The following is a 25,682-nucleotide window of genomic DNA, read 5'->3' on the forward strand; positions in this document are numbered from 1 at the left end:
GCAAATGCATAATGTAATAAAAAAGGTGTATTGTGACCCCTCTGGTGTGGGACGACCACATTACGTTAGTACACATTGCTGATTACTAGAGCCCCAGTCAGGAGAAGAAATAACACATATTTGACTCCTGTCTATCTCAAAACTTAGCACCCATGGGCAAACTTGTCCATCTCCTCCATGTGAGGTATCTGTAGTCGTTGAAAGTCAAGGCAGGATTTGGGAGGAACCTAATGACAGTGCCATTTATTGAAGTGGCAGGAAGGGAGCAGAGTCGCTTGCTAAGCTGCAAAGTTGGTTTTCTAGGTTCTAGATGATGGTAAAGCATGGTGAGCTTCAGATGGCAACATCCTGAAAAGCAGGGAATGCTCTAATGAGGTGGAATTGCCACTTATGGCATTAAGGCAGTAATGGGCGATATTTTTATGGCATCCTTATTAGTTGTCTCTCAGAAACTTCTAAAGCTTAAAACAGCAGATTGAATGTATTAGCATGAGGAAAAAGACCCCTGACTATATTTTTTGGGGGAGGATTTTCTGTTTTCTTAGGGGCAACACTATAGCTTACCATTATACAGCACTGACTCACATTTATATATACTCCACGTACTGACATATTTACTAAATAGGTCAATCCACATAAATCACTGAAACAGGAAGTTTATCGCAGACATAAATATATCCCTTGATGGAGAAGGTTCAAGGGTGATGAAATGAGGGTCTCCGAGAGGGGGATAAGTCACGTTTTACATATGATCGGGGTTACTCAGAGTGACTGCACATCTACCTTCCGGGACATTCATAGTGCACAGTGATGTCCAGCATACTGCTGAGCTACAGTATCTAAGCCATGCTGTGTGATGCCATCTTGTGGACCAAGGCCTGTCCTGACACTTGCAGTCCCAGAGGTGCACACGTCACGTCGCAGACATTTAACATTGTGGATAATATCTGTATATTTCTGCAGTTCCTCTTGTTATTCTTTACTCGAGATTCATGGCTTCTTGCACGCTAATAACAGACTGACTCAGCCGCTCCCAATATTGTTTCCTCCTCCATATTCTGTGTACTAAACATGACTAGTCCAAGTGGGAATCTCACATGTAAATCATCCCAGTAATTACTATCTTTTATATCTTTCTATGGATGACACACCACGATGGGGATTTCCCTGACAAATGGCATTGACCCGATCTTACACCTTGTGTGGACATACAGGAGTGTACGTAGTGGAGAGGGAGCCCCAGAGTCAGGCTTCCTCATCCTTCCTCTTAGTAAATCTGGAAGACCTGTTTCTTGTCTAACACCGTGTCTAAGGGGGAATGTTTCTCCTTGTGGATGGTGCCAGGCCTGCATAAGGAGACTTACTGGGAATTTATTTGTTTCTTTCCTCTTCAGAGAGGAAGGGGACTAGAGCTCTAGTGCCCCCTTTTGGACTTAGCAATATTAAAAGTCAATATCAACCCTTTAGTGATCCTTGCTAAATTACTTAGGATAAATCCGAACCAGACATGTAGCTGGGTCGCCCTCCCAGGCCTGTGGGGTACTCGGTACCGGGCCGGTCTCTCAGAGGGAGGTGTCACAGCAGCGGTGACCCGGTCCGTGGCCCTGGGCGCCCATGTAAAAGGGGTTTGAGTGATGAAATAAAGTTTAAGAGTGATTCGTGACGCCACCTGTGGTGTTCGGCAAAGGAGGTGTTAAGCCGAAGCTGGTGACAGATCCTCTGGGAAAGATGGTGTGGTGCAGCAGTGATGTTATAGCCCTCCACAGGCAGGGCCGTTGGTCCCAGGGCAGTGTAGATAGGTGTTGGGGGATGAAGGTGCAGTGTATGGCACAAGGATATAGCAGTGCCGGAGAGTTTGTAGGAAGAAGGCAAGGACACAACAGGGTGCAGTTTCTTTACCTTTACTTGGCAAATGCATTCCAGGGTCCCGATTACAGATAGCACAGGAGCAGGCTAGTCTGAAGGCAACTCAGGAATCTCTCAGATGGGTTGTGTAGTCTCCTCTCTAGAGCTTACTTGAGGTACATGCAGTACTGCGTTAAACTGACGTTCCTCCTTCTTCCCTTTTGGATCTACCTGTGTATGGCAGACAGCTGTAGCCCTCTATTTCTCTTGGCTCACTCGTCGCTGTTGTGCCTCCGAGTCTTAGGTGGGAATAGAGCATATACAGCTTCCTATTCCTCTGGTTTCTGTTGCAGGACCTTCAGTATCCATACAACCGTGGAGACCAGGCTCCAGATCATGCGTTTTCACTGGGAGGGAGCTCTCTATCCTCAGCTCAATCTCCAGCTTCTCTCCACATGTCTACACTCGTTGCCCTCCTCAGTCACACTAACTGATTAATTTCCCCTCATGGGTCCCAGAGAGAAACTCTTCCCCTTAGTATTGGTTCAGAGCTCCCTCTGCTGGCCTGGAGTGGGAACCATGTTGCATGACATGGTTAACTGCTAGAGAGACCCTTCATTGCTTCCAAGCCTGACATCACCCTCCCTGGAGGAAGGCAATCCCACTGTGGCGACCATGCTCCTGGGGGCGCCACATAGCAAGTCTCGTCAAAGAGTCAATATTGACTTTTGGGAATGCTGCCCACCAATAGGTGGCCTAGAGTTCCTCTCCTCCTCCTCCTCTCTGAAGAGGATATTTTCATTGTCCAGCACAGTCATGCATCACCCACAAACTGGTTCCCTACTTTCCAATAAATATATAATTACAAGTATAACTGCACCCAGATACCTAACATCTAGATATTTACAGACTTTGCCATAATATCAGGGATCAGCATCTATTTCAATAGGACATAAGAAATTCAAGAAAAATCTAACACACCTACAAATGGAAAATAGTCAAAGGGGGTTTTACATGTAAGATGTTTATTTATGTCTAAAAATTCATACAAATAGAGTACATCTATACAGAGTGCGAACAGTACTGTGATACTGTGTAAATCAGTATCCATGAGGTTTAAAATGTGTAAACGAACAAACTAAGGTCACTTTCCCTTTCCTTGTCCAGAAATGTGTCTCTACCTCTGCGGTGGTTTCTGTTTGGCTTCTGTGATGACATCTCATGGACAGCACTGCAGCATATCACTGAGCTACTGAACTCAATAATTGGCTGCAGCAGTGCCAAGAGGATGTCAGGGGGCAGTATTATAGGAGTACTATTATTATTTATAGGGGCTATTTTTCAGTTCACAAATGCTTGTTCATAAGGGCAATATTATAGTAATTATATTCTTGTACAGGGGGGATTATTATAGTAGTTATATTTTTGTACATGGGGCAGTATTATAGTAGTCATATTCTTGTACATAGGGGGCAGTATTATAGTAGTTATATTCTTGTACATAGGGGGCAGTATTATAGCAGTTATAGTCTTGTACATAGGGAGCAGTAATATAGTAGTTATATTCTTGTACATAGGGACAGTATTATAGTAGTTATATTCTTGTACATAGGAGCCAGTATTATAGTAGTTATATTTTTGTACATACAGGAGGGGCAGTATTATAGTAGTTATATTCTTGTACAGAGCAGTATTATAGTAGTCATATTCTTGTACATAGGGACAGTATTATAGTAGTTATATTCTTGTACATAGGAGCCAGTATTTTAGTAATTATATTGTTGTACATACAGTAGAGGCAGTATTATAGTAGTTATATTCTTGTACAGAGCAGTATTATAGTAGTCATATTCTTGTACATAGGGACAGTATTATAGTAGTTACATTCTTGTACATAGGAGCCAGTATTATAGTCGTTATATTCTTGTACATACAGTAGGGTGCAGTATTATAGTAGGTATATTGTACATAGGATCAGTATTATAGTAGTTATATTCTTGTACATAGGGGCAGTATTATAGTAGTTATATTCTTGTACATAGGGACAGTATTATAGTAGTTATATTCTTGTACATAGGAGCCAGTATTATAGTAGTTATATTCTTGTACATACAGTAGGGGCAGTATTATAGTAGTTATATTCTTGTACTTAGGGGCAGTATTATAGTAGTTTTATTCTTGTACAGAGCAGTATTATAGTAATCATATTCTTGTACATAGGGACAGTATTATAGTAGTTATATTATTGTACATAGGAGCAGTATTATAGTAGCTATATTCTTGTACATAGGAGGCAGTATTATAGTAGTTATATTCTTGTACATAGGAGGCAGTATTATAGTAGCTAGATTCTTGTACATAGGGGGCAGTATTATAGTAGCTATATTCTTGTACATAGGGGCAGTAATATAGTAGTTATATTCTTGGACATGGGGGGACAGTATTATACTAGTTATTGTACTGTACATAGGAGGCAGTATTATAGTAGTTATATTCTTGTACATAGGAGCAGTAATATAGTAGTTATATTCTTGTACATAGGAGGCAGTATTATAGTAGCTAGATTCTTGTACATAGGGGGCAGTATTATAGTAGCTATATTCTTGTACATAGGGGCAGTAATATAGTAGTTATATTCTTGGACATGGGGGGACAGTATTATACTAGTTATTGTACTGTACATAGGAGGCAGTATTATAGTAGTTATATTCTTGTACATAGGGGCAGTAATATAGTAGTTATATTCTTGGACATGGGGGGACAGTATTATACTAGTTATTGTATTGTACATAGGAGCAGTATTATAGTAGTTTATTATTGTGCATAGGAGCGGCTGGTATTATAGTAGTAGTTTTATTCTTGTACATAGGCACAGATGTTATTATAGTAGGTATAGTCTGGTGTGGGGGGGTAGTAATATTTTAATAACTGATTATTTTTCAGTAAAATTCTTTCAGTCTTGCATCTGATGGTTGAGAAATTCCTACATTCCTAGATTGACTCGCAGGCTCTTGCAGTAATTTCACTTTTCCCCTTGTTCGCAGCATGTAAATGACGACACCTTTGTATTAAAAATAGCTGCAGAGTGGATGGCGCCACTGACACGTAACAGCAGTAATAATCCGTAGTGATGTGTCTGGTTGCAGATTTCTAGCTGCTCACAAATCATTCTTACGTGAGAGTCGAATCACCGCTCCCGTCTGCTTTCTCACATTCTTTCTATTTTTCCTTTTTGACCCGTGAGCTGTTTCTTGCTCATCCAGGAAAGCTGGGTGGGTGGAGGGTCTTTGCACCATAATCTTTTGGTTGTCACTTAGTTATGAGTATATGCTGGCCCTGTTTCCTAATGTGGGTGCATTGTGTATGCAGGGAGGTCTCCTCATGTAGGCCACGTAGCCCGTGAGTTGTCTCCAGCCTCTCGGCAGCTGACGTCCAGAAGACAAGCTTCTCCCTGCGTCATTGGTGAGCAGAAATAGGATTTTGGTTATTGTATAAGCAGTTGGCACTGGGACAGACCTTTCACTGCATCCTAATCTTCTACAGATGTCTGTGTTGTGTTATGTTTTTACAAGAGGTCAGTGAGAGGAAACCGACATTCACATGACCCATTACCTCATACATGTTTTTCTCTCTCACTATACATGCTTCATATCCGCAGTCTATTGCAAAATATTCAGCACATTTAGAGGAGAAGGCATCAAAATAGAGTTGAGCAAAACGATTTGCAGGTCCCTTGTACAGCAGCCATGTTGACCGTGTATGACCACCAGACCACAAGGCTTCGCACCTCTTCCTGTCTGCCAGCACCCTTAGTTCTTCTTTTGATCAGTCTGCTGTGTAATGCCTCCATCGTTCCACACTGGGGCAACTAATCAAAAGAGGAGCTTGGATGCCTACAGGTAGAAGTAGGTTCACATGGCTGATCTGATCTGGTGAATATGGACTACCAACATGGATGCTGGACCAGATTCCTGGGAATATTCTTTCTCAACTCTAATTCAAATTCATCACAGCAATCCCAAGACCGATCCAGCCAGATGGCAGCAAATGACCCTAAAGTCTCGTGGGTGTATTGACGACATCCCTTGTAGGCATGATTAACTCAAGTTATTATTGAATGTTGGTCAGACATGCAGCTTTTAGGGACCCGCCCGAAGAGAGAATAGACCTGTGTTGTGCAGGATCGGTATTGCAGTTTTGTGCAGGCATTACAAAATGATCAATCTAAGGTGTCCAGAATCAGTCCCAAAGATCATAAAAGGGGCATTATAATATTTTATAATCTTTTATTTTTATATAGCGCTAACATATTTCGCAGCGCTTTACTGTTTGCACACATTATCTTCACTGTCCCCGATGGGCCTCACAATCTAAATTCTATATCAGTATGTCTTTGGACTGTGGGAAGAAACCGGAGTACCCGGAGGAAACCCACGCAAACATGGGGGGAACATACAAACCCCTTGCAGATGTTCTCCTTGGTGGGATTCAAACCCAGGACTCCAGCGCTGCAAGGCTGTAGTGCTATCCACTGAGCCACCGGCCATTGTTGGTAAATGTACATAAAGCCCTCTTGTTCTAGGTTGTTAGTAGTGTGGGGGTCTTTTCCAGCACCAGAAGGAGACCCTACATAGGGTAGAAGGATCCTAATAGTTGTTGGAGACCCTAATCCTTGCTGAAAGACCTTGTCACCACATACTGTATAGCTAAAGCTGCCCATACCGATTGCATATATAGGGGGCTAATGTTTGTGGAGGCTCCCCCAACTGTCCCATCTTTTGCCATCACCAAGTGTCTAGCAGAGGTCTACTATATTTTTCTTGTGAACAGTGCCGCACTCTTGAGCTGAGTGTGCATGTTTATGGGGTCGAGCGAGGCATCATCAGCGGCTCATCACGGCCCTGTTCTCAGGACAGTGGAGGTCTTAGCAGTTGGACCCATGCAATGAATTAAGTCACTCTATACAATGGTCACACAGCTTTTTGCACCAGTGTAATAAAACAGTTGTGGACCCAAGCAATGAATTAAGTCACTCTATACAATGGTCAGACGGCTTTCTGCACCAGTGTAAAAAAACAGGTGAAGTATTTCACCAGTTTGCTGGCTTGGCAGAAGTATGACATAGAGATAACAGCTCTGAGCTGCTGCAATGTGGAAACCAACCTGGAACAGCGACTAGAGGCTCAATTGTCTTACATGATAAAGCTAAAGATTTCTGAGAGAGAAGGTGAACGCTGATTTTTTTTTTTTTTTTTTTTTTTTTACATTTTTGACTAGTATATTCTTCAATATCATTGTGTTCATGATCTGAAAACCATTAATTAGATCAGCGAATCCCCATGTGCCGACCAGTTATTCTCATCTTATGCAATTTAATGACATCTACAAAAAAAAAACTTCCACACTTTCCCAAAACTTTACGACAATCAACATGTGACTGCACAAAAAAAAGTCAACTTCCGATGTCGTTTCCTGAAAAACAAAGCTGCAGTCATCATGTGGCTTAGCTCACGGAGATCATTTCCAGTTTTCTGATTGGTGAATTTATTCCTCATGGATTCACAATGAGGCCGTGTTGTGAGAACTTGTAATATTACTCCTCATCTGCCCTTACTGGAAGCTTCGACTCACAATTCCCAGACAAGCGCTACCTCTATGCAGAGCCAGATCCTAGGGTGACCGGGGTCATCGAAGCTGGAAAATTCTGGATGCAACGAGAGCTTATGGTTATTTTATGGCCTTGATTCCATAATGTGTAAAGGGAAATAATGACATCAGTCCGAAGTAACCAGATACAATGGCTCATTATATATGGATATTCTGCAGACAGGCTTTGCAGGATCATTATCAGGGACTTACAGTATTGACACGGTTAATCATTAAAGCAACACCTGAACATCCATAGTAAAAATTGATCAGTTAGCTAAATCCTTAAAATTTAAAGTGCAGGGTCTGAAAAATAAAACACAACAACCTAAAATGCATTTTTTTCATCCATATCAAAACTATCCTATAGTTGGTAAGTGGTCATTATAGGTAACAACTCTTTCAGCTAGGCCTGTTTCACACTTACGTTTATCGTGTCAGTTGGCAGCCGCCAAAAAGGCGGAGAACAGATCCGTGGCCGATGAAACACCAACGGGAGCTACCGGACCGTTGGTGCGCCGGGATCCACCGATATGGGAATGTTAAAGGAACCGCGCTGAAAAAATAAATACCGCTGATGTAGCGGGATCCGGGAGCCGAGAGCGGGCATCTCGCAGGATCCGGGAGCCGAGAGTGGGCATCTCGCGGGATCCGGGAGCCGAGAGCGGGCATCTTGCGGGATCCGGGAGCGGGCATCTTGCAGGATCCGGGAGCGGGCATCTCGCGGGATCCGGGAGCCGAGAGCGGGCATCTTGCGGGATCCGGGAGGTTGCGGTAAGGAGAGACAGAGATTGTCCATCTAGTGATGTCAGCGGACGCCAAAATTTTGGCGGATCCGCAAAAATACGGATGCAACAGACCGTCAGTCAAAATCCGCCATTAATGCAAGTCAATGGGGGAAAAAACGGATCCGCCAATAAAAATGGCGGATCCGTTTTTTAGGCAAGACGGCGGATTTTGACTGATGGTGACAAACGAATGTGTGAAACAGGCCTTAGGATGAAGTCATTTGGCATGTTTTAGATTTTCTATTGATGGGTTGGAGTCCTCTGATTCCCATACACAATCATAGAATTAAAGGGGTTGTCCAATATTTTACAACTCCTTATAAATGGCCTCAAGGTGCTGAAAAAATTGGAATAATGCATGCTAAAAATGGGTTGGCCAGTACTTTTTTTTATTAATGGCCTTTCCCTAGGATAGGCCATTGATATCTGATCGGTGAGGGTGCAACTAGGGCTGGGACAAGATATTTTGGTGCCCTGGGCAGAGAAAGCTGATAGCACCCCCAACTGTTATGAATGGGTCACCGAGGAGGATAGCAGGCCCAGGCTAAGCCACAGAAAACCAGAGAGGTTGGTAACTAAGCGGATTGTAGGCCCCTGATCCTGTCCACACAACTAGCAGTAGTCATGGAGCGTACCTATGATGATCCTAGACGCCTCGGCACAGCCGGAGAGCTAACTAAGCCTAAAGCAAGAAAGGGGAAATCTAAACTGCCCCGGAGCAGACCCCAAAGGATTAGATAGCCCCCAAACATATATTGTCGGTGAGAAAACACAAACGCAGGCAGAAAAATAGACTTAGCAAACGATGGGGGCCACACTGACTAGACAGGACAGGAAATGAAAGACTCTGTCTGCAATCACGCAAAAAACCCTGCAAAAGTCCAACACGTCTAATGCACAAAAAACAATGAAGTCGCACGACTTCGCCCCCACTATATCAGCACTCTGGTATATTCTGAAAGCAAAGCAAAAAGAGACCAATATAACAGGGGACAAAACAAACTGGCACAAGCAGTAACATATGGGCGGTGATTCAGCACAGCCCCAGCCAGAGCTGGCTGACCCGCACAAAGCAGAGATAGACAAAACCAGATCAAATGCAAACAGAGTAGCAAATGAACCACTTAGCTGAACATGCAGGTACAGGGCAGGAGACATCAGAACTCAGGAGGCACAGGAAGAAAATCACCAGCAGGGATAGAGGGAGTCGGCTGTCTTAAATCCCAATCTGAAATCCCAGATCTCCAATCGTCTTCCTCATTATCAGGTGGCAAGCCTCTGTTAATCAAATCAGCTCCACTACCTCCAGTAACCACCAGAGGGAGCCCAGAAAGAGAACTCGCAACCCCTCTGTCAATCTGACCAGCTCCACTACCTTCAGTAATCACCAGAGGGAAGCCAGAGAGAGAATTCACAACACCCAACCCCCCATCCTACAAACACACACACAAACTCTCTTGTAAAGGAATGCCTCAGAGAATTGAGGATTGAGAAATGTTTTTCTTTTCGTCTTCATATTGTCCAGATGCCAAAGTGACTTTTCACATCCACAGCTCTTCTTTGCAGACTTTCCTCTTCTCTGGTCTTATGCAGCACATCCCGACACAATGTCCTTAAAAATAAGTGTTATTAAAATGCCCTCTCCACAAAAATATCTGTCCATATTATGACCTAAATAAACCTCTTATGGTATATGGCATCCACACTGTCTCCCCTTATGAGCTACACCCGCCACACTCTCCGTCTTAATGAGATATAATCATCCCACTGTCTGACATTATCAGCTATAATCGCCCCACTGTCTGCCATTACCAGCTATAACCACCACCCGTCTGCCCCATGAACCATGGCTGTGCCCTCTCCACTATTTTCCATACACTCTATAGCTTCACTTTGTCCCCCCGCCATGCTATCCTCCCCCAATATTGTGCCCTCATTTCACCCTGCCCCTTCTCCAGATTCATACTGTACCCCTTTTTCACACTATGTCCTTATTCTGCCCACCACGTTGTTCTCTCCAAAGTTTACCCCCTCACACTGTCCTCCATATTATGATGGTCACCGCTGCCACCCATACAGTATAATATCCACAACAGCCTCCAATATACACTATGATGTCCATCACAGCCCTCTATGCAGTATGATGGTCCCCACAGCAACCCCACAGTATTATGGCTTTCCATTCACCGATACAGTATAATGGCCGCACAGCCCGTTAAATACAGTATAATGTCCCCCACAGCACCCCACACAGTATGATATCCACCACAGCCCCCAATATACAGTATAATATCCGCAACAGCCCCCAATATACACACTGATGCACATAAACAGCATGCAAGGAGCTCCCCCTAGTGGTTGCTGCAGATAGTTTCTTATCATGAATCTCTGTGTGTAGTGAGCTCCCTCTAGTGAGGACTGCAGGCAGGGAGAATCATGATATTTAATTGATTGCCTTTGTGGAAGATTTGGAGCTCTGTATCAGAAAATGTAACCTTTGGGAACAATAAAGTTAATACTGGGAAAATCCCCAGTTATTTTACATATTACATCTGCTGTATTTATCTGTTTAGGTGTCACCACAGATGAACACCCCAGCCTGCGTGTATATAACTAGCATGTGGTAAGTGAGCGTGTAATTGTTTCTCACATTCAGCTCTTCTCTGCAGGAATGTGCTTTGTGTATTGTTGTGTGAGATTATTAATGTGTTACATGTCCATGATTAGCATGGAGTTTGCTTCATTTATAGGTGAAGAAAGTCATTGTGATGTTGGTGACTATCACTCTCACACCCAGAAAACCTTATTTTCAGAACACATGCTGCACCCATATTCCCCCTTCTCCATGTGCGCTGCGTCAGTGTTATGAGTAAATACGATGGGAAGGCTGCATAATCCAGTATAAGTTCCATATGATATGAGTGGCAGAAGGATCAACGTGAGATAAATATATTTCCATTGACTTGTCAGTAATGAACTTATAAGACACCTGTAGACATTGAGAAAGATGCGTGTGTGCGGCTACTGCTCTGACCTGACAGGGCACTGGTGTACGGAGCTCTATAGATGTGCACTACCATGATGCGATCTGGGCCCAGAATGCTGAATTTTTACTGCCTTTGCTGTGTCCTTTATTTTGTACATACTGGGAAAGCAATGGACATACAGTGGGGAAAATAAGTATTTGATGCACGGACGATTTTGCAAATTTTCCAACCTGCAAAAAAATGGAGAGATCTGTAATTTTTATCGTAGGTACACTTTAACTGTGTAAAAACAGAATATAAAAATGAAAAACAGAAAATCACATTGTACGATTTTTAAATAATTAAATTGCATTTTATTGCATGAAACAAGTATTTGGTCACCTACCAACCAGCAAGAATTCTGGCTTTCACAGACCTGTTAGTTTTTCTTTAAGAAGCCTTCCTACTCTGTTCTCTTTATCTGTATTAATTGCACCTGTTTGAACTTGTTACCTCTATAAAAGACTCTGGTCCATACACTCCACATCTCCACCATGGCCAAAACCAAAGAGCTGTCTAATGACACCAGGAACAAAATTGTAGATCTGCACACGGCTGGGATGGGCTACAGAACAATAGGCAAGCAGCTCGGTGAGAAAGCAACAACTGTTGGCACAATTATTAGCCATCTTTTGTTTCTTACACTTTCGATCAATCTTCCTCTGTCTGGGGCTCTGTGCAAGATCTCGCCTGGTGGGGTAAATATGATTCTGAGAGAGGTCAGGAATCAGCCCAGAACTACATGGGAGAACATGGTCAATGACCTGAAGAGAGCTGGGACCACAGTATCAAACATTACCGTTAATAACACTATTTCCATCAGGGATTAAATTTTTGCAGGGCCAATAAGGTTCTCCTGCTCAGGCCAGCACATGCCCAGGCCCATTTGAAGTTCACCAGTGACCATCTGGATGATCCAGAGGAAGCATGGGAGAAGGTCATGTGGTCAGAGGAGACCAAAATAGAATGTATTGACATCAACTCCTCTCGCCATGTTTAGAGGAAGAAGGATGATGAGTACAACCCCAAGAACACTGTCCCAACCGTAAAACATAGTGCGGGAAGCATCATACTTTGGGGATGCTTTTCTGCAAAGGGGAGGATGGATGTAGGTCATTTATTGCGAGATTTTGTCAAGCAACCTTTTTCCCTCAGTAAGAGCAATGAAGATGGGTCGTGGCTGGATTTTCCAGCATGACAATGACCCAAAACACAGCTAGGGCAACTAAGTAGTGGCTCCGTAAGAAACATTTCAAGATCATGGAATGGCCTAGCTGGTCTGCAGACCTGAGCCCAAAAGAAAATCTTTGGAGGGAGCTGAAACTCATTTTTGCCTAGCGACAACCCCGAAACCTGAAAGATCTGCAGAAGATCTGTATGGAGGAGTGGGCCAAAATCCCTGCTGCTGTGTGTGCAAACTTGGTCAAGAACTACAGGAAACGAAACGTCTGACCTTTGTAATTGCAAACAAAGGTTTCTGTACCAAATATTAAGTTCTGTTTTTCTATTGTATCAAATACTTATTTAATACAATAAAAAGTAAATTAATTCTGTAAAAATCCTACAATGTGATTTTTTTAGATTTATTCTTAGATTCTGTCTCTCACAGTTGCAGTGTACCTATGATAAAAATTCCAGATCTCCTCCATTCTTTGTAGGTGGGAAAACTTGCATAATCAGCAGTGAATCAAATACTTATTTTCCCCACTGTATACATCAAATATATGCATAGGGTTCTGTTTGGCTGAAGGAGGCCCATAATATGTTCTTCTGGCCGGTATACATCAATATATCTTTTATTCAGCCTTATGGAATAGCGGGTGTGTGTGAGATGATGGATGCTTATGTGACATAACACTGCATTCACGATCCGCCATCATTGTGCACTAATCTCCGTGACCTTATCAGTGACACAATAGAGGATCCTTAACGTGTAAACAAGAATGTAAGAAACCCTTGTAGAGGAAAAATACCATGGCGGAGACACATTGGTGACCTGTGTCCACACTCGCCCATGTGTTTTGTGTCTGGAGAACTGTTTACGCACAACCCCCACATTGAATGTTCAGGAGAGTGGAAGGGTTCCCCAAACAAGGGGATTCTGGTATATCCCTAACTGCATTGTTATTCGCATGGACGGCGGGGGATTTCGCATGCGCTGTGTGACGGTAGACTGTGGGTCTGCGCTAATGGACTAATGCTAAAAATAAGCCTTTGCTTTCTAAAAACAACATCGAGGAGGTGAGAAGACAATGCTTGGCTTTTCGAAAGAGCAAACCACACGTATTTGGTCAGACGTTTTTCACATGATTCAACTGCTGAAAAAGTTGGGAGGGAACAAAAAAAAGAAGAAACTTGAAGGACTTGTCAACCCCTTCTACCTTTAGCAGATTTCAAGTGTTTTTGGTGAACCTTTATATATGTTTGCAGGGATTCCACTACTCCCCTCCTTACCAGCAGCTTTCACCATTGCCTCTTTGTAACTTTTTCATGCATTGCTTTCTGTAGTAAAACTCAATTCACGTTTATGTCATTCTTCCTGTTAAATCTGCCAGAGTCTATCACAGGGGCTCTGTATAGGTGAATATATTTGCATAGAAAACCTATTAATTTTTACTGACTTAACCTAGCCCAACAGAGGCAAAAAGTAAAAGCTGATTTTACCTCCATCACAGATGTGATCCTGATTCCCCATTACGAAGCAGCTTTCCTCATTGCAGGGGTGACATTCAGACACTCGTGCATGTGATCATTTAAAGCCAGGCTTTGTTTCATGCCTGTCTTTGCTGGCCGAGGGGTATATTCATCTGCTTTGAGAAGGGCCGGGAAGAAGATACCAGGAGGGAAGCATTGGGACAAGAGAGGAGGGAGATAATTGACATGAGTAGTAGAGAAAGGATTGTAGATAGCACACCAACCAGGTAAAATTTCACAAAAGTTTATTTAGTCCATAAAAAAGAAGAAAAAAAAAAACATAAAGCAGCCTGACACGTTTGTGGTGCAGTGTGCACCTTTAGTCATGGGATATCAAAAAGAAATACATAGAGACTTGTATAAAAAGGAATATCCAATCACATTACACATGCTGATTACATATCAAATACAACAGGTAAAAGAAACAGGTGAGGAAAAACCACAGAAGCAACCTGCTTTTAAAATGTAATATATGTAGAAAAGATCGTTCTTGAAATTCATGCCATTAGGGAACTTGGTGTTGAGACGCAGGATCTAAGGCCTGTTTCACACATCAGTTTTTCACAATCAGTCAAGATGCGCCGTTTTGTGAAAAAAAACGGATCCGCCAATTTTCCTTGCAGATCCGTTTTTTTCCCCATTGACTTTCATTATCGGCGGATTTTGACTGACTGTCCGTTGCATCCGTATTTCTGCGGATCCGCCAAAATTTTGGCGTCCGCAGAGATCACCGAACGGACCATGCAACGTTTTCTCTCTCTCTCTCCTTACCCGCAACCTCCATTCCTCGCACGCGATCTTCAGCCACATCGAGCGATCTCCAGCCCCACATCTCTCATCGCGTGATCTCCAGCCCCACATCTCTCATCGCGCGATCTCCAGCCCCATCCCGCGAGATGACCGGTATTGATTTTTTTATTTTTTTTTATTTGTTCTTGCCGCGGTTCCTTTAAATTCTTACCATCAGCGGATCCGTACATCCGCCGATCCGCTGTCCCCCGTCTCTGTCAGTCCGCCTGCGGATCTGTTTTCCGCTATTTTGCAAGGGGGAGGAAGAAAGAAAAACTTCCTAACAACAAAACAGGTCAATAAATAAAATTGCTTTATTTAGGATACAGGGCAAGGAACAATACCATTAAAAATTTGTATAGGTTGATAACTTGTCATGAAAAAAGATACCAAAAGTCCTAACATGTTGATCAAATATAGCCCAAATAGAGAGGACAAAAAGAAAAAATCACAACAATGTTATATCAGCCACACACAGTATAAAGTGGGAATGTGACCTACTCAGTGTAGCGGTAATACCATCATACTAAATACTACAAAGTCATGACATACGATAGTAGCGTGGAAATCCCACCAGATATAACCATAATACCATTAAAATGGATTACACAACGTCATAACACAAAAAGTACATTTGTCCTATATTACCAGGTAAAGTGTCCGTGCAGAGCGACAAGTGAAGGACCAGGTACCCGCCCCGATGCACGTTTCGGGAACCTTCGTCAGGGAGCGCTATGACACAATGATCCATAGTGCTCTTTATACTGCAGAAACCGGAAGGGCCATCCATGTATTGGACGGAAGTCACTTAGCGCTGCCCAGGTAACCGTCGACCCGCCCCCATGCTCGGCAGATGAACAGCCATGACGTCCGGATAACGCGGGGCCCCACGTGACCGGACGCCCAAAGCTGCCATGCTCCGACCAGGAGGAGGGACCAAAAAGTCCCACAATGTAAATCGGGCATGCGCATAGCAAACATGTAGTCGTGGACGCCATCTTAGTTGGGGGCAATAAGTCCAACAAACCTAAAAGGTAGCAGCAAACGGAGTAAGGGGCAAAACCGCCAGTATAGTATCAAGTATAGAGTATAGCATTGGTAACACGCGCGATAGAAAGAGTCATTACATAATGATACCACAAATCCAATATACTGAACATATTGATATGAACACATATATAGAGGTTATATAGGAATAGATAAACTTCTATTACAAACCAAACAAATGGTAACAATCAAATAATACCACTATGTTTGGATACAACATGTCAAATATATATTGAAAAAAAGGGGGGAAAAAAGTTCACAAAGCGGTGTTACCAATATTTATATATATGCCCGTTGTCCGTAGCACTAATGCTGCTGCTTAAAAGGGATAAAGAATACCCAAAAATGAATACACAAAGATAAACCCGCGCATGTATCGCTGATATATATCCAAATAACATAAGTATACCTAAAGTAACCTTGGAAAATACAGCATAAAGGATATGCCACCATAAACACGGGTTTATAAATATAACTCCACATATAATACTTGGCCAAATTCAACTTGAAATACCCTTTAGTGGACATAATTACTCACAGCATATTTACAAAATAACCAAACATGTAAACAGCGGGATTCCAAAGATAACAACCCCAACTATACAAAGTCCATAGCATAAAATTCGTCACATGGCGTTCTTTAATGTGAAGATCCACAGGATGGAGTATGGTCCTCTTCATCATATATCCGCAAGACATTCCGGAATCCACAGTATAAAGCACTGTATGTACTAAAAACAGGATTAAAACAAGGGGAATTAAAAACAGCAGACAAGGAAACAGCTATTGATCAAACATAAACACCTACTCCAAAAAAGGGGCAAAACTTAAATTTTCATTCAACCCATGATTGGCGCGCCTCGAATCCAGATGGATCTGGACACTTAAAACTGTGCACCCTCATGGGTTGAATGAAAATTTAAGTTTTGCCCCTTTTTTGGAGTAGGTGTTTATGTTTGATAAATAGCTGTTTCCTTGTCTGCTGTTTTTAATTCCCCTTGTTTTAATCCTGTTTTTAGTACATACAGTGCTTTATACTGTGGATTCCGGAATGTCTTGCGGATATATGATGAAGAGGACCATACTCCATCCTGTGGATCTTCACATTAAAGAACGCCATGTGACGAATTTTATGCTATGGACTTTGTATAGTTGGGGTTGTTATCTTTGGAATCCCGCTGTTTACATGTTTGGTTATTTTGTAAATATGCTGTGAGTAATTATGTCCACTAAAGGGTATTTCACGTTGAATTTGGCCATGTATTATATGTGGAGTTATATTTATATACCCGTGTTTATGGTGGCATATCCTTTATGCTGTATTTTCCAAGGTTACTTTAGGTATACTTATGTTATTTGGATATATATCAGCGATACAAGCTCGGGTTTATCTTTGTGTATTCATTTTTGGGTATTCTTTATCCCTTTTAAGCAGCACCATTAGTGCTACGGACAACGGGCATATATATAAATATTGGTAACACTGCTTTGTGAACTTTTTTTCCCCCTTTTTTTCAATATTATTTGACATGTTGTATCCAAACATAGTGGTATTATGTGATTGTTACCATTTGTTTGGTTTGTAATAGAAGTTTATCTATTCCTATATAACCTCTATATATGTGTTCATATCAATATGTTCAGTATATTGGATTTGTGGTATCATTATGTAATGACTCTTTCTATCGCGCGTGTTACCAATGCTATACTCTATACTTGATACTATACTGGCGGTTTTGCCCCTTAGTCCATTTGCTGCTACCTTTTAGGTTTGTTGGACTTATTGCCCCCAACTAAGATGGCGTCCACGACTACATGTTTGCTATGCGCATGCCCGATTTACATTGTGGGACTTGTTGGTCCCTCCTCCTGGTCGGCGCATGGCAGCTTTGGGCGTCCGGTCACGTGGGGCCCCGCGTTATCCGGACGTCATGGCTGTTCATCTGTCGAGCATGGGGGCGGGTCCACGGTTACCCGGGCAGCGCTAAGTGACTTCCGTCCAATACATGGATGGCCCTTCCGGTTTCTGCAGTATAAAGAGCACTATGGATCATTGTGTCATAGCGCCCCCTGACGAAGGTTCCCGAAACGCGCGTCGGGGCGGGTACCTGGTCCTTCACTTGTCGCTCTGCACGGACACTTTACCTGGTAATATAGGACAAATGTACTTTTTGTGTCATGACGTTGTGTAATCCATTTTAATGGTATTATGGTTATATCTGGTGGGATTTCCACGCTACTATCGTATGTCATGACTTTGTAGTATTTACAGTGGGGAAAAAAAGTATTTAGTCAGTGAGCAATAGTGCAAGTTCCACCACTTAAAAAGATGAGAGGCGTCTGTAATTTACATCATAGGTAGACCTCAACTATGGGAGACAAACTGAGAAAAAAAAATCCAGAAAATCACATTGTCTGTTTTTTTTTCATTTTATTTGCATATTATGGTGGAAAATAAGTATTTGGTCAGAAACAAAATTTCATCTCAATACTTTGTGATATATCCTTTGTTGGCAATGACAGAGGTCAAACGTTTTCTGTAAATCTTCACAAGGTTGCCACACACTGTTGTTGGTATGTTGGCCCATTCCTCCATGCAGATCTCCTCTAGAGCAGTGATGTTTTTGGCTTTTCGCTTGGCAACACGGACTTTCAACTCCCTCCAAAGGTTTTCTATAGGGTTGAGATCTGGAGACTGGCTAGGCCACTCCAGGACCTTGAAATGCTTCTTACGAAGCCACTCCTTCGTTGCCCTGGCGGTGTGCTTCGGATCATTGTCATGTTGAAAGACCCAGCCACGTTTCATCTTCAATGCCCTTGCTGATGGAAGGAGGTTTGCACTCAAAATCTCATGATACATGGCCCCATTCATTCTTTCATGTACCCGGATCAGTCGTCCTGGCCCCTTTGCAGATAAACAGCCCCAAAGCATGATGTTTCCACCACCATGCTTTACAGTAGGTATGGTGTTTGATGGATGCAACTCAGTATTCTTTTTCCTCCAAACACGACAAGTTGTGTTTCTACCAAACAGTTCCAGTTTGGTTTCATCAGACCATAGGACATTCTCCCAAAACTCCTCTGGATCATCCAAATGCTCTCTAGCAAACTTCAGACGGGCCCGGACATGTACAGGCTTAAGCAGTGGGACACGTCTGGCACTGCAGGATCTGAGTCCATGGTGGCGTAGTGTGTTACTTATGGTAGGCTTTGTTACATTGGTTCCAGCTCTCCGCAGTTCATTCACTAGGTCCCCCCGCGTGGTTCTGGGATTTTTGCTCACCGTTCTTGTGATCATTCTGACCCCACGGGGTGGGATTTTGCGTGGAGCACCAGATCGAGGGAGATTATCAGTGGTCTTGTATGTCTTCCATTTTATAATTATTGCTCCCACAGTTGATTTCTTCACTCCAAGCTGGTTGGCTATTGCAGATTCAGTCTTCCCAGCCTGGTGCAGGGCTACAATTTTGTTTCTGGTGTCCTTTGACAGCTCTTTGGTCTTCACCATAGTGGAGTTTGGAGTCAGACTGTTTGAGGGTGTGCACAGGTGTCTTTTTATACTGATAACAAGTTTAAACAGGTGCCATTACTACAGGTAATGAGTGGAGGAAAGAGGAGACTCTTAAAGAAGAAGTTACAGGTCTGTGAGAGCCAGAAATCTTGATTGCTTGTTTCTGACCAAATACTTATTTTCCACCATAATATGCAAATAAAATGAAAAAAAAACAGACAATGTGATTTTCTGGATTTTTTTTTCTCAGTTTGTCTCCCATAGTTGAGGTCTACCTATGATGTAAATTACAGACGCCTCTCATCTTTTTAAGTGGTGGAACTTGCACTATTGCTGACTGACTAAATACTTTTTTGCCCCACTGTAGTATGATGGTATTACCGCTACACTGAGTGGGTCACATTCCCACTTTATACTGTGTGTGGCTGATATAACATTGTTGTGATTTTTTCTTTTTGTCCTCTCTATTTGGGCTATATTTGATCGACATGTTAGGACTTTTGGTATCTTTTTTCATGACAAGTTATCAACCTATACAAATTTTTAATAGTATTGTTCCTTGCCCTGTATCCTAAATAAAGCAATTTTATTTATTGACCTGTTTTGTTGTTAGGAAGTTTTTCTTTCTTCCTCCCCCTTGCATATATATTTGACAAATGGTCTCTACTCAGTCCATAACACCATGCACTTCATGGGGTTGTCATTAACCTCTTTATTGACAGTATTCAGTATATGGTATACCCCATTACACTAGGTATGTTGGTGTGTTATTATTTTTTCTTTTCCGCTATTTTGGCGGATTTAGACTGACAGAAAAAACTGAAGTGTGAAACAGGCATAATACGCTTCCCTCATCACTAAAGTCCTTTTACAATCCCCTCCTTTGATCGGGGAAATCAACTTTTTCAAGCACAAATAACGCAAAGTGTGAAAGGTCTCTTTTGTGGCTTCAAATAAAGTGTTTAGTTGCTCCAGAATAAGAGCTATTATTGCAGGTTATATTGGATATATCTACTGCAATTCATTTTTTGAGCTTGTGGATTGTGCAGCCAATATAATTAATTTGACATTGCAGACATCTGATACAGTATACTACATGATTGATGTCACAATTAATGAAAGACATAATAGTGTGATTAATGATAGATGAAACAAGAATGTAAGAAACCCTTTTAGAGGAAAAATACCATTGGAAAAACATTTGTTCTATTTAGGGCATATTTGCAGACTTTACATCTATTACCCCCACATTTATAGAAGTACTTGATAGAGGAAGGGGATTGAAAAGGACTTTAGTAATGAGGGAAGTGTATTGGATCCTGCATCTCAACACCAAGTTCCCTAATGGCATGAATTTCAAGAACGATCTTTTCTACATACAGTTGTGGCCAAAAGTATTGACACCCCTGCAATTTTGTCAGATAATACTCAGTTTCTTCCTGAAAATCATTGCAATCACAAATTCTTTGGTATTATAATCTTCATTTAATTTGTCTTAAATGAAAAAACACAAAAGAGAATGAAGCAAAAAGCAAAACATTGATCATTTCACACAAAACTCCAAAAATGGGCCAGACAAAAGTATTGGCACCCTCAGCCTAATACTTGGTTGCACAACCTTTAGCCAAAATAACTGCAACCAACCGCTTCTGGTAACCAGCAATGAGTTTCTTACAATGGTCTGCTGGAATTTTAGACCATTCTTCTTTGGCAAACTGCTCCAGGTCCCTGATATTTGAAGGGTACCTTCTCCAAACTGCAATTTTTAGATCTCTCCACAGGTGTTCTATGGGATTCAGGTCTGGACTCATTGCTGACCACCTTAGAAGTCTCCAGTGCTTTCTCTCAAACCATTTTCTAGTGCTTTTTGAAGTGTGTTTTGGGTCATTGTCCTGCTGGAAGACCCATGACCTCTGAGGGAGACCCAGCTTACTCACACTGGGCCCTACAATATGCTGCAAAATTTGTTGGTAGTCTTCAGACTTCATATGCCATGCACACGGTCAAGCAGTCCAGTGCCAGAGGCAGCAAAGCAACCCCAAAACATCAGGGAACCTCCGCCATGTTTGACTGTAGGGACCATGTTCTTTTCTTTGAATGCCTCTTTTTTTCTCCTGTAAACTCTATGTTGATGCCTTTGCCCAAAAAGCTCTACTTTTGTCTCATCTGACCAGAGAACATTCTTCCAAAACATTTTAGGCTTTTTCAGGTAAGTTTTGGCAAACTCCAGCCTGACTTTTTTATGTCTCGGGGTAAGAAGTGGGGTCTTCCTGGGTCTCCTACCATACAGTCCCTTTTCATTCAGACGCCGACGGATATTACGGGTTGACACTGTTGTACCCTTGGACTGCAGGGCAGCTTGAACTTGTTTGGTTGTTAGTCTTTATCCAACATCCGCACAATCTTGCATTGAAATCTCTTGTCAATTTTTCTTTTCCGTCCACATCTAGGGAGGTTAGACACAGTGCCATGGGCTTTAAACTTCTTGATGACACTGCGCACGGTAGACACAGGAACATTCAGGTCTTTGGAGATGGACTTGTAGCCTTGAGATTGCTCATGCTTCCTCACAATTTGGTTTCTCAAGTCCTCAGACAGTTCTTTGGTCTTCTTTCTTTTCTCCATGCTCAATGTGGTACACACAAGGACACAGGACAGAGGTTGAGTCAACTTTAATCCATGTCATCTGGCTGCAAGTGTGATTTAGTTATTGCCAACACCTGTTAGGTGCCACAGGTAAGTTACAGGTGCTGTTAATTACACAAATTAGAGAAGCATCACATGATTTTTCGAACAGTGCCGATACTTTTGTCCACCCTCTTTTTTTATGTTTGGTGTGGAATTATATCCAATTTGGCTTTAGGACAATTCTTTTTGTGTTTTTTCATTTAAGACAAATTAAATGAAGATAATAACAAAGAATTTGTGTTTGCAATAATTTTCAGGAAGAAACTGAGTATTATCTGACAAAATTGCAGGGGTGTCAATACTTTTGGCCACAACTGTATATTAAAAGCATGTTGCTTCTGTGGTTTTTCCTCACCTGTTTCTTTCACCTGTTGTATTTGATATATAATCAGCATGTGTAATGTGACTGGATATTCCTTTTTATATAAGTCTCTATGTATTTCTTTTTTGATATCCTATGACTAAGGGTGCACACTGCACCAGAAACGCGTCAGGCTGTTTTATTTTTGTTTTTTCTTCTTTTTTTATGGACTAAATAAATGTTTGTTATATTTTACCTGGATGGTTTGCTATCTACAATCCTTTCTCTACTGCATCCAGTGCTGTGTTTCACCAGCGGGATTAGCACCCTCCAGCTCTATTGCTGCTGCCTCTTGGAATTTGGATTCCAGCGTTAAGACTCCCTAACCTCCTCCTCAATTGACGGGAGTGTTGATTAATTTATTCACGCCAGTCTCACAATATCAAAAGTGAAAACCCCTTTAAAAACATTTGTGTCCAGCTGCTCTTCCCACCCCATTTAGACCACCGTTCTTCAGATTAGCAAAGATTCCAATAGACAATGCAGTTGAGCTGGGGTCACCGATGATTGCGATGGTCTAAGGATAGAGAAAACATACTTTTGATCTATTTCTCCAAGACTTGACATCTTCTTTAATTATGTCTTTTTTCATGGGAAGATTTTCCTCTTTGTTGACTTTATGTGCCCCTCGGCACAGCCACACCCGTCACTGAGGGTATAAATAGATTATTAACAATAGGGTTCACATTATGACCAATGATCCTACCTTTGTAACCAAATATACCTTTCCCGTCAAAGCTCTAAAGTCTCAAAAGTCTCTTAGGAAATCAAAATAAACAAAACCTGGCACCAAGCGCTTGCCGGGCAGAATACACAGCAAGGGTGGGGTCTGGAAATGCCTGTATGATACACAGGTCATATGTGGTTGATCTGATCTCAGTGCTTGCCCTCATAAGGTTGTGAGGAATCACAATAGAAGTGGGGTTGTCCAGATCACGTAATCCCTTTATTGCTCTTGACATTGACATGTAAGGTCTTTAAAAATTCTAAGTTATTGGACAATCCCAGATTATCAGTATATAATTAAAGCTGACAGGGCAAATGCCTATCAAAGATAAAAAAAAAGCTTTGTGCAGTGAACTTTTGAGGAACAGGACTCTTGGTGGTGTTGACTGCAGAAAGTACAGAAGTGTGTTCTGTGACCCCTCTCGGCTTTGCTGATTGATCAGTAGGTATATGTTACGTAGAAGATTCAGAGCCATGATGGTGATGGGCCTTTTTAAGGGCATTATTCTCTTTTGAAACAATGAAACTGATTGAATCATTTTATGAATGGATTCCTTTCTGCTCTTGCGCTCATCACTTGGCATTTACATTCACTCCGTGGCAGGAATAAAACATATTTTTATGTACAGACTGGAGAGATAAGAAATTCAGACTTGCAGGTAATATTTTGTGTCTGACATTCCTCTGCTCTAAAATTAGCGAGAATGTCAGTGGCTGAGTCAGTGTCTCTTCACACCAGAACAACGTACAGGTCTCATATTCCTTTTGGACAGACATAAAAAGGACCTGCAAAAATGTCTTACCACTGTGCCAAAATAGTATGTGGGCCGATGCTGATATATTAATAGTGAGGCGATCACTCATCTGTGTGCAAGTTTATCTAATACATAACCAGTGTTTTGCTGAGTCAATCCCACATTTCTTGACTAGTTTCATAGTCCAGTCTTCCATGATGAGAGGTTTGGTGGTCCAGTTTCCAATGTTGAATGTTTAATGTTTTGGTGATTTAGTCCGTTAGGTGTTTTGGTGATCAAAACCCAAATGTTGGGTAGAGTGGTCAACAAGCCCTGGCTAGTAAGTGGTTTGGTGATCAGTCCCAAATATTGGTGATCAATTCAGGCATAATGACTGTGTTGGTAAGCTAGTCCTTGGTGTTAGGTTAGTTGTTGGAGACTTTGATGTGTGGTTTGATGACCCAGTCTCTAATAATAAGCGGTATGGTGACCTAGTCCTTGATGTTAAGTTGTTCGGCTTCCTAGTTCCATATGTTGGATGGTTTTGTGATCGACTTGGGCATATTAAGTAGCTTGATGATGGAAATGTTGATTTTGGATTGTTAGATGACCCTACCTTTGATATTGAGTGGTTTGATAGCCCAGACTTTGATGTTTAGTCATTTGGTAATCCAGTTCTTAGAGTTGGAATGCTCAATGACACAGTCCTTGATGGGTGGTTTTGTAGCCCAGTCTCCAGTGTTGAGTGTTTCGGTATCCCAGTCCTTGGTGTTGGGTGGTTTGGTGACCCAGTCCTTGGTGTTGGGTGGTTAGATGACCCAGTACCCAATGCGGAGTGGTTTGGGATCCCAGTCCTTGGTGTTGGGTGGTTTGGTGACCCAGTCCTTGGTGTTGGGTGGTCAGATTACCCTGTCCTTGGCGATGAGTGGTTTGGGATCCCTGTTCTTGGTGTTGGGTGGTTTGGTGACACAGTCCTTGGTGTTGGGTGATTAGATGACCTAATTCCCAGTGTTGAGTGGTTGGGTATCACAGTCCTTGGTGTTTGATGACGTGTTCCCTAATGTTGACATATTTGATAAGTGCCAGAAAGTTATAATGTACATTATTATTTTTTATTATAGCGCCATTTATTCCATGGCGCTTTACATGTGAAAAGGTGTATCCATAATAAAAAGCAAGTACAATAATCTTGAACAAAATGAGTCACTAACTGGTACAAGAGGAAGTGGTACCCTGCCTACGAAGGCTCACAGTCTAGAACATATGGGTGAGAATCCAGTAGGTGAGGATAGAGCTGGTTGTGCAGCGGTATGGTGGAACAAGGGTTACTGCATGTTGTATGCTGTCGGAAAAGGTAGGTCTTCAGGTTCCTTTTGAAATTTCTACTGTAAGCAAGAGTATGATATGTTGGGGTAGAGCATTCTAGAATAGGGGGATGCACGGGAGAAATCTTGTATGCGATTATGGGAAGAGGAGATAAGAGGGGAGTAGATAAGGAGATCTTGTGAGGATCCGAGGTTACGTGCAGGTAAGTACCAGGAGACGAGGTCATAGATGTATGGAGGAGACAGGTTGTGGATTGCTTTGTATGCCATGGTTTGGGTTTTGAACTGGAGTTTCTGGGTAATGGGGAGCCAGTGAAGGGACTGACAGAGGAGTGGCTGGGAAATAGTGGGGGAATAGGTGGATTAGTCGGGCAGCGGAGTTTAGGAGAGATTGGAGGGGTTCAAGAGTGATAGAGGGGAGGCCACAAAGCAGGAGGTTGCAGTAGTCGAGGTGTGACATGATGAGGGCATGTACTAGTGTTTTTGAAGATTCTTGGTTTAG

The 25,682-nt window shown here is 42.2% G+C and overlaps 1 long non-coding RNA gene across 1 annotated transcript in view; it reads left to right on the forward strand.

The window, feature by feature from the left end:
- The window catches only part of LOC141067786 (uncharacterized), a 146,391-nt gene that overhangs the window by 47,267 nt on the left and 73,442 nt on the right, over nucleotides 1–25,682 (forward strand). Inside the window, exon 2 of the long non-coding RNA XR_012226484.1 lies at nucleotides 10,853–10,902. This is a non-coding gene — a long non-coding RNA (uncharacterized lncRNA). The remainder of the gene's footprint in view (nucleotides 1–10,852; nucleotides 10,903–25,682) is intronic.

This window comes from Dendrobates tinctorius, unplaced genomic scaffold (genome assembly GCF_039654945.1).
Source record: "Dendrobates tinctorius isolate UK_male_01 unplaced genomic scaffold, ASM3965494v1 ptg000013l, whole genome shotgun sequence".
Classification (NCBI taxonomy): Eukaryota; Metazoa; Chordata; class Amphibia; order Anura; family Dendrobatidae; genus Dendrobates; species Dendrobates tinctorius.